Source organism: Brienomyrus brachyistius, chromosome 4 (assembly GCF_023856365.1).
Source record: "Brienomyrus brachyistius isolate T26 chromosome 4, BBRACH_0.4, whole genome shotgun sequence".
Taxonomy (NCBI): Eukaryota; Metazoa; Chordata; class Actinopteri; order Osteoglossiformes; family Mormyridae; genus Brienomyrus; species Brienomyrus brachyistius.
The window spans coordinates 39,178,119-39,186,275 of record NC_064536.1 but is presented as its reverse complement, the minus strand read 5'-3'; the positions used below and the strand labels follow the sequence as shown (position 1 = coordinate 39,186,275).

The 8,157-nt window shown below is 43.3% G+C and overlaps 9 non-coding genes across 9 annotated transcripts; all 9 read right to left on the bottom strand.

Annotated features, from left to right (window-relative positions):
* Positions 1–1,319: 1,319 nt before the first annotated feature.
* Positions 1,320–1,391, bottom strand: trnae-uuc (transfer RNA glutamic acid (anticodon UUC)). The gene has a single exon. It is a non-coding gene; the product is annotated as a tRNA-Glu (tRNA).
* A 116-nt stretch (positions 1,392–1,507) lies between these two features.
* On the bottom strand, positions 1,508–1,580 carry trnar-acg (transfer RNA arginine (anticodon ACG)). The gene has a single exon. It is a non-coding gene; the product is annotated as a tRNA-Arg (tRNA).
* A 1,010-nt stretch (positions 1,581–2,590) lies between these two features.
* On the bottom strand, positions 2,591–2,662 carry trnae-uuc (transfer RNA glutamic acid (anticodon UUC)). The gene has a single exon. It is a non-coding gene; the product is annotated as a tRNA-Glu (tRNA).
* A 1,387-nt stretch (positions 2,663–4,049) lies between these two features.
* Positions 4,050–4,122, bottom strand: trnar-acg (transfer RNA arginine (anticodon ACG)). Its single transcript has one exon. It is a non-coding gene; the product is annotated as a tRNA-Arg (tRNA).
* A 1,010-nt stretch (positions 4,123–5,132) lies between these two features.
* On the bottom strand, positions 5,133–5,204 carry trnae-uuc (transfer RNA glutamic acid (anticodon UUC)). The gene has a single exon. It is a non-coding gene; the product is annotated as a tRNA-Glu (tRNA).
* Positions 5,205–5,320: 116 nt separating this feature from the next.
* trnar-acg (transfer RNA arginine (anticodon ACG)) lies at positions 5,321–5,393 on the bottom strand. The gene has a single exon. It is a non-coding gene; the product is annotated as a tRNA-Arg (tRNA).
* A 1,011-nt stretch (positions 5,394–6,404) lies between these two features.
* trnae-uuc (transfer RNA glutamic acid (anticodon UUC)) lies at positions 6,405–6,476 on the bottom strand. The gene has a single exon. It is a non-coding gene; the product is annotated as a tRNA-Glu (tRNA).
* Positions 6,477–6,592: 116 nt separating this feature from the next.
* trnar-acg (transfer RNA arginine (anticodon ACG)) lies at positions 6,593–6,665 on the bottom strand. Its single transcript has one exon. It is a non-coding gene; the product is annotated as a tRNA-Arg (tRNA).
* A 1,010-nt stretch (positions 6,666–7,675) lies between these two features.
* trnae-uuc (transfer RNA glutamic acid (anticodon UUC)) lies at positions 7,676–7,747 on the bottom strand. The gene has a single exon. It is a non-coding gene; the product is annotated as a tRNA-Glu (tRNA).
* Positions 7,748–8,157: the final 410 nt, after the last annotated feature.

The following is an 8,157-nucleotide window of genomic DNA, read 5'->3' as shown; positions in this document are numbered from 1 at the left end:
TTGGCTCAAGGATATGATTAGTTGCAAGGCTGAAGACAATGATAAATACAATTCCCTTACCGGGAGTCGAACCAGGGCCGCCTGGGTGAAAACCAGGAATCCTAACCGCTAGACCATATGGGACACCATGCAGCCTGCCTCTTGTGAGCTCCCTGTCTGTAGCTGATGCGAGGAAGCCAAGACGTTGGTAGCATGGAGCGGCTAAAGCAGAAGGCATTAGAGTAAAGGAAAGAAATGGCCGAGCCAGCCAGGAGTCGAACCTAGAATCTTCTGATCCGTAGTCAGACGCTTTATCCATTGCGCCACTGGCCCACAGCATAGAAGGACAAACAAATAACACAAAGAGAAAAGGATTAAATGCATTTGCATCCAGATCTTTCTTGTGTCGATTTCACACTTCAGATGACTTTCAAGTATTTCTTAAAAACAGATTCTTCCTCTCAGTATCAAATAATGTCACAAGAAATTTCATCTTTTTAAGTAGCAATAATGCTTATGAGAATGACGGATGGAAAATCAACTAAAAGTAAATGCTACAGTCTGAAAATACGGAATGTTTCCCAAATCTGTCTGTCACTATGTTCCTTTTTCCAGCCTCCTTTCGGCTTTAGTGCAACAAATGTTTCAGCCCGCTATTGGCTAGTTGAAGAAGTGTTTCAACTAAATGTTTTACAACGGTCTCGTCCAATTGGCCAAGTGAGGCGACTGGCCCCGTGTGGTTGGCCAGTGAAACAAGGACCCGCCTGCCCCGCTGACGCGCTGGTGTTGCAGCACGGACATTCTCTTCGCATCGGTGACGGTTTTGGCTTCGCATCCAGCATCCTAGACAATGCACACATTTATGGCCGAAAAACTGCTAAATTTGAGCAAAATCTCTCGTATTTTTTGTGTTTTCTTTTTGACTGTTTCACCACGGGTAAGATATTTTTTTTCTGTACAAATTGCATTTCGTAACCAACAAAAGTTATTTTATGGTAAAAGTTCATTTTTTCAAGTAATTCATTTCATTTTGTGTGTCTTATCTGAATTGTCGGGGACAGTGTTTTCCAGGGGTAACCTGGCACGGCACCACAACCTACGACTGGAGGAAATGGGCGCTGAGATTATTCTTTAGCTTGGCTTCAAAATATTAAAAATGTAATAAATATTGTGACACCAAAGTATGGCAAAATCACATGCAAGGTGACAGCTCCACCTGAGTTGTATGTAATGGCTGGTCAGTATTTCCAGCAAGATTTAGACTTCCCAGGAAGAGCATTTTTGCTGCCTTAGCACAAGGACATGATTAGTTGCAAGGCTGAAGACTACGATAAATACAATTCCCATACCGGGAGTAGAACCCGGGCCGCCTGGGTGAAAACCAGGAATCCTAACCGCTAGACCATATGGGACACCATGCAGCCTGCCTCTTGTGAGCTCCCTGTCTGCAGCTGATGCGAGGAAGCCAAGACGTTGGTAGCATGGAGCGGCTAAAGCAGAAGGCATTAGAGTAAAGGAAAGAAATGCCCGAGCCAGCCAGGAGTCGAACCTAGAATCTTCTGATCCGTAGTCAGATGCGTTATCCATTGCGCCACTGGCCCACAGCATGGACGGACAAACAAGTAACACAAAGAGAAAAGGATTAAATGCATTTGCATCCAGATCTTTCTTGTGTCGATTTCACACTTCAGATGACTTTCAAGTATTTCTTAAAAACAGATTCTTCCTCTCAGTATCAAATAATGTCACAAGAAATTTCATCTTTTTAAGTAGCAATAATGCTTATGAGAATGACAGATGGAAAATCAACTAAAAGTAAATGCTACAGTCTGAAAATACGGAATGTTTCCCAAATCTGTCTGTCATCTATGTTCCTTTTTCCAGCCTCCTTTCGGCTTTAGTGCAACAAATGTTTCAGCCCCCTATTGGCTAGTTGAAGAAGTGTTTCAACTAAATGTTTTACAACGGTCTCGACCAATTGGCCAAGCGAGGCGACTGGCCCCGTGTGGTTGGCCAGTGAAACAAGGACCCGCCCGCCCCGCTGACGCGCTGGTGTTGCAGCACGGACATTCTCTTCGCATCGGTGACGGTTTTGGCTTCGCATCCAGCATCCTAGACAATGCACACATTTATGGCCGAAAAACTGCTAAATTTGAGCAAAATCTCTCGTATTTTTTGTGTTTTCTTTTTGACTGTTTCACCACGGGTAAGATATTTTTTTTCTGTACAAATTGCATTTCGTAACCAACAAAAGTTATTTTATGGTAAAAGTTCATTTTCTCAAGTAATTCATTTCATTTTGTGTGTCTGATCTGAATTGTCGGGGACAGTGTTTTTCAGGGGTAACCTGGCACGGCACCACTACCTACGACTGGAGGAAATGGGCGCTGAGATTATTCTTTAGCTTGGCTTCAAAATATTAAAAATGTAATAAATATTGTGACACCAAAGTATGGCAAAATCACATGCAAGGTGACAGCTCCACCTGAGTTGTATGTAATGGCTGGTCAGTATTTCCAGCAAGATTGTTAGACTTCCCAGGAAGAGCATTTTTGCTGCCTTGGCTCAAGGATATGATTAGTTGCAATGCTGCAGACAATGATAAGTACAATTCCCATACCGGGAGTCGAGCCCGGGCCGCCTGGGTGAAAACCAGGAATCCTAACCGCTAGACCATATGGGACACCATGCAGCCTGCCTCTTGTGAGCTCCCTGTCTGCAGCTGTTGCGAGGAAGCCAAGACGTTGGTAGCATGGAGCGGCTAAAGCAGAAGGCATTAGAGTAAAGGAAAGAAATGGCCGAGCCAGGCAGGAGTCGAACCTAGAATCTTCTGATCCGTAGTCAGATGCTTTATCCATTGCGCCACTGGCCCACATCATAGAAGCACAAACAAATAACACAAAGAGAAAAGGATTAAATGCATTTGCATCCAGATCTTTCTTGTGTCGATTTCACACTTCAGATGACTTTCAAGTATTTCTTAAAAACAGATTCTTCCTCTCAGTATCAAATAATGTCACAATAAATTTCATCTTTTTAAGTAGCAATAATGCTTATGAGAATTACAGATGGAAAATCAACTAAAAGTAAATGCTACAAAATGAAAATACGGAATGCTTCCCAAATCTGTCTGTCATCTATGTTCCTTTTGCCAGCCTCCTTTCGGCTTTAGTGCAACAAATGTTTCAGCCCTCTATTGGCCAGTTGAAGAAGTGTTTCAACTAAATGTTTTACAACGGTCTCGACCGATTGGCCAAGCGAGGCGACTGGCCCCGTGTGGTTGGCCAGTGAAACAAGGACCCGCCCGCCCCGCTGACACGCTGGTGTTACAGCACGGACATTCTCTTCGCATCGGTGACGTTTTTGGCTTCGCATCCAGCATGCTAGACAATGCACACATTTATGGCCGAAAAACTGCGTAATTTGAGCAAAACCTCTCGTATTTTTTGTGTTTTCTTTTTGGCTGTTTCACCACGGGTAAGATATTTTTTTTCTGTACAAATTGCATTTCGTAACCAACAAAAGTTATTTTATGGTAAAAGTTCATTTTCTCAAGTAATTCATTTCATTTTGTGTGTCTGATCTGAAGTGTCGGGGACAGTGTTTTTCAGGGGTAACCTGGCACGGCACCACTACCTACGACTGGAGGAAATCTGCGCTGAGATTATTCTTTAGCTTGGCTTAAAAATAATAAAAATGTAATAAATATTGTGACACCAAAGTATGGCAAAATCACGTGCAAGGTGACAGCTCCACCTGAGTTGTATGTAATGACTGGTCAGTATTTCCAGCAAGATAGTTAGACTTCCCAGGAAGAGCATTTTTGCTGCCTTAGCACAAGGACATGATTAGTTGCAAGGCTGAAGACAACGATAAATACAATTCCCATACCGGGAGTAGAATCCGGGCCGCCTGGGTGAAAACCAGGAATCCTAACCGCTAGACCATATGGGAGACCATGCAGCCTGCCTCTTGTGAGCTCCCTGTCTGCAGCTGATGCGAGGAAGCCAAGACGTTGGTAGCATGGAGCGGCTAAAGCAGAAGGCATTAGAGTAAAGGAAAGAAATGCCCGAGCCAGCCAGGAGTCGAACCTAGAATCTTCTGATCCGTAGTCAGACGCGTTATCCATTGCGCCACTGGCCCACAGCATGGACGGACAAACAAGTAACACAAAGAGAAAAGGATTAAATGCATTTGCATCCAGATCTTTCTTGTGTCGATTTCACACTTCAGATGACTTTCAAGTATTTCTTAAAAACAGATTCTTCCTCTCAGTATCAAATAATGTCACAAGAAATTTAATCTTTTGAAGTAGCAATAATGCTTATGAGAATGACAGATGGAAAATCAACTAAAAGTAAATGCTACAGTCTGAAAATACGGAATGCTTCCCAAATCTGTCTGTCATCTATGTTCCTTTTTCCAGCCTCCTTTCGGCTTTAGTGCAACAAATGTTTCAGCCCTCTGTTGGCCAGTTGAAGAAGTGTTTCAACTAAATGTTTTACAACGGTCTCGACCGATTGGCCAAGCGAGGCGACTGGCCCCGTGTGGTTGGCCAGTGAAACAAGGACCCGCCCGCCCCGCTGACACGCTGGTGTTGTAGCACAGACATTCCCTTCGCATCGGTGACGTTTTTGGCTTCGCATCCAGCATCCTAGACAATGCGCACATTTAAGGCCGAAAAACTGCTAAATTTGAGCAAAATCTCTCGTATTTTTTGTGTTTTCTTTTTGGCTGTTTCACCACGGGTAAGATATTTTTTTTCTGTACAAATTGCATTTCGTAACCAACAAAAGTTATTTTATGGTAAAAGTTCATTTTCTCAAGTAATTCATTTCATTTTGTGTGTCTGATCTGAATTGTCAGGGAGAGTGTTTTTCAGGGGTAACCTGGCACGGCACCACAACCTACGACTGGAGGGAATCCGCGCTGAGATTATTCTTTAGCTTGGCTTAAAAATACTAAAAATGTAATTAATATTGTGACACCAAAGTATGGCAAAATCACGTACAAGGTGACAGCTCCACCTGAGTTGTATGTAATGACTGGTCAGTATTTCCAGCCAAATAGTTAGACTTCCCAGGAAGAGCATTTTTGCTGCCTTAGCACAAGGACATGATTAGTTGCAAGGCTGAAGACAACGATAAATACAATTCCCATACCGGGAGTCGAACCCGGGCCGCCTGGGTGAAAACCAGGAATCCTAACCGCTAGACCATATGGGAGACCATGCAGCCTGCCTCTTGTGAGCTCCCTGTCTGCAGCTGATGCGAGGAAGCCAAGACGTTGGTAGCATGGAGCGGCTAAAGCAGAAGGCATTAGAGTAAAGGAAAGAAATGTCCGAGCCAGCCAGGAGTCGAACCTAGAATCTTCTGATCCGTAGTCAGACGCGTTATCCATTGCGCCACTGGCCCACAGCATGGAAGGACAAACAAGTAACGCAAAGAGAAAAGGATTAAATGCATTTGCATCCAGATCTTTCTTGTGTCGATTTCACACTTCAGATGACTTTCAAGTATTTCTTAAAAACAGATTCTTCCTCTCAGTATCAAATAATGTCACAAGAAATTTCATCTTTTTAAGTAGCAATAATGCTTATGAGAATTACAGATGGAAAATCAACTAAAAGTAAATGCTACAGTCTGAAAATACGGAATGCTTCCCAAATCTGTCTGTCATCTATGTTCCTTTTTCCAGCCTCCTTTCGGCTTTAGTGCAACAAATGTTTCAGCCCTCTATTGGCCAGTTGAAGAAGTGTTTCAACTAAATGTTTTACAACGGTCTCGACCAATTGGCCAAGCGAGGCGACTGGCCCCGTGTGGTTGGCCAGTGAAACAAGGACCCGCCCGCCCCGCTGATACGCTGGTGTTGCAGCACGGACATTCCCTTCGCATCGGTGACGGTTTTGGCTTCGCATCCAGCATCCTAGACAATGCTCACATTTATGGCCGAAAAACTGCTAAATTTCAGCAAAATCTCTTGTATTTTTGGTGTTTTTTTTTTGGCTGTTTCACCACGGGTAAGATATTTTGTTTTTTGTACAAATTACATTTCGTAACCAACAAAAGTTATTTTATGGTAAAAGTTCATTTTCTCAAGTAATTCATTTCATTTTGTGTGTCTGATCTGAATTGTCGGGGACAGTGTTTTTCAGGGGTAAACTGGCACGGCACCACAACCTACGACTGGAGGGAATCGGCGCTGAGATTATTCTTTAGCTTGGCTTAAAAATACTAAAAATGTAATAAATATTGTGACACCAAAGTATGGCAAAATCACGTACAAGGTGACAGCTCCACCTGAGTTGTATGTAATGACTGGTCAGTATTTCCAGCAAGATAGTTAGACTTCCCAGGAAGAGCATTTTTGCTGCCTTAGCACAAGGACATGATTAGTTGCAAGGCTGAAGACAACGATGAATACAATTCCCATACCGGGAGTCGAACCCGGGCCGCCTGGGTGAAAACCAGGAATCCTAACCGCTAGACCATATGGGAGACCATGCAGCCTGCCTCTTGTGAGCTCCCTGTCTGCAGCTGATGCGAGGAAGCCAAGACGTTGGTAGCATGGAGCGGCTAAAGCAGAAGGCATTAGAGTAAAGGAAAGAAATGGCCGAGCCAGCCAGGAGTCGAACCTAGAATCTTCTGATCCGTAGTCAGACGCGTTATCCATTGCGCCACTGGCCCACAGCATGGAAGGACAAACAAGTAACGCAAAGAGAAAAGGATTAAATGCATTTGCATCCAGATCTTTCTTGTGTCGATTTCACACTTCAGATGACTTTCAAGTATTTCTTAAAAACAGATTCTTCCTCTCAGTATCAAATAATGTCACAAGAAATTTCATCTTTTTAAGTAGCAATAATGCTTATGAGAATGACAGATGGAAAATCAACTAAAAGTAAATGCTACAGTCTGAAAATACGGAATGCTTCCCAAATCTGTCTGTCATCTATGTTCCTTTTTCCAGCCTCCTTTCGGCTTTAGTGCAACAAATGTTTCAGCCCCCTATTGGCCAGTTGAAGAAGTGTTTCAACTAAATGTTTTACAACGGTCTCGACCAATTGGCCAAGCGAGGCGACTGGCCCCGTGTGGTTGGCCAGTGAAACAAGGACCCGCCTGCCCCGCTGACGCGCTGGTGTTGCAGCACGGACATTCTCTTCGCATCGGTGACGGTTTTGGCTTCGCATCCAGCATCCTAGACAATGCACACATTTATGGCCGAAAAACTGCTAAATTTGAGCAAAATCTCTCGTATTTTTTGTGTTTTCTTTTTGACTGTTTCACCACGGGTAAGATATTTTTTTTCTGTACAAATTGCATTTCGTAACCAACAAAAGTAATTTTATGGTAAAAGTTCATTTTCTCAAGTAATTCATTTCATTTTGTGTGTCTGATCTGAATTGTCGGGGACAGTGTTTTTCAGGGGTAACCTGGCACGGCACCACAACCTACGACTGGAGGAAATGGGCGCTGAGATTATTCTTTAGCTTGGCTTAAAAATATTAAAAATGTAATAAATATTGTGACACCAAAGTATGGCAAAATCACATGCAAGGTGACAGCTCCACCTGAGTTGTATGTAATGGCTGGTCAGTATTTCCAGCAAGATTGTTAGACTTCCCAGGAAGAGCATTTTTGCTGCCTTGGCTCAAGGATATGATTAGTTGCAAGGCTGAAGACAACGATAAGTACAATTCCCATACCGGGAGTCCAACCCGGGCCGCCTGGTTGAAAACCAGGAATCCTAACCGCTAGACCATATGGGACACCATGCAGCCTGCCTCTTGTGAGCTCCCTGTCTGCAGCTGATGCGAGGAAGCCAAGATGTTGGTAGCATGGAGCGGCTAAAGCAGAAGGCATTAGAGTAAAGGAAAGAAATGTCCGAGCCAGCCAGGAGTCGAACCCAGAATCTTCTGATCTGTAGGTAGACGCGTTATCCATTGCGCCACTGGCCCACAGCATGGAAGAACAAACAAGTAACACAAAGAGAAAAGGATTAAATGCATTTGTATCCAGATCTTTCTTGTGTCGATTTCACACTTCAGATGACTTTCAAGTATTTCTTAAAAACAGATTCTTCCTCTCAGTATCAAATAATGTCACAAGAAATTTCATCTTTTTAAGTAGCAATAATGCTTATGAGAATTACAGATGGAAAATCAACTAAAAGTAAATG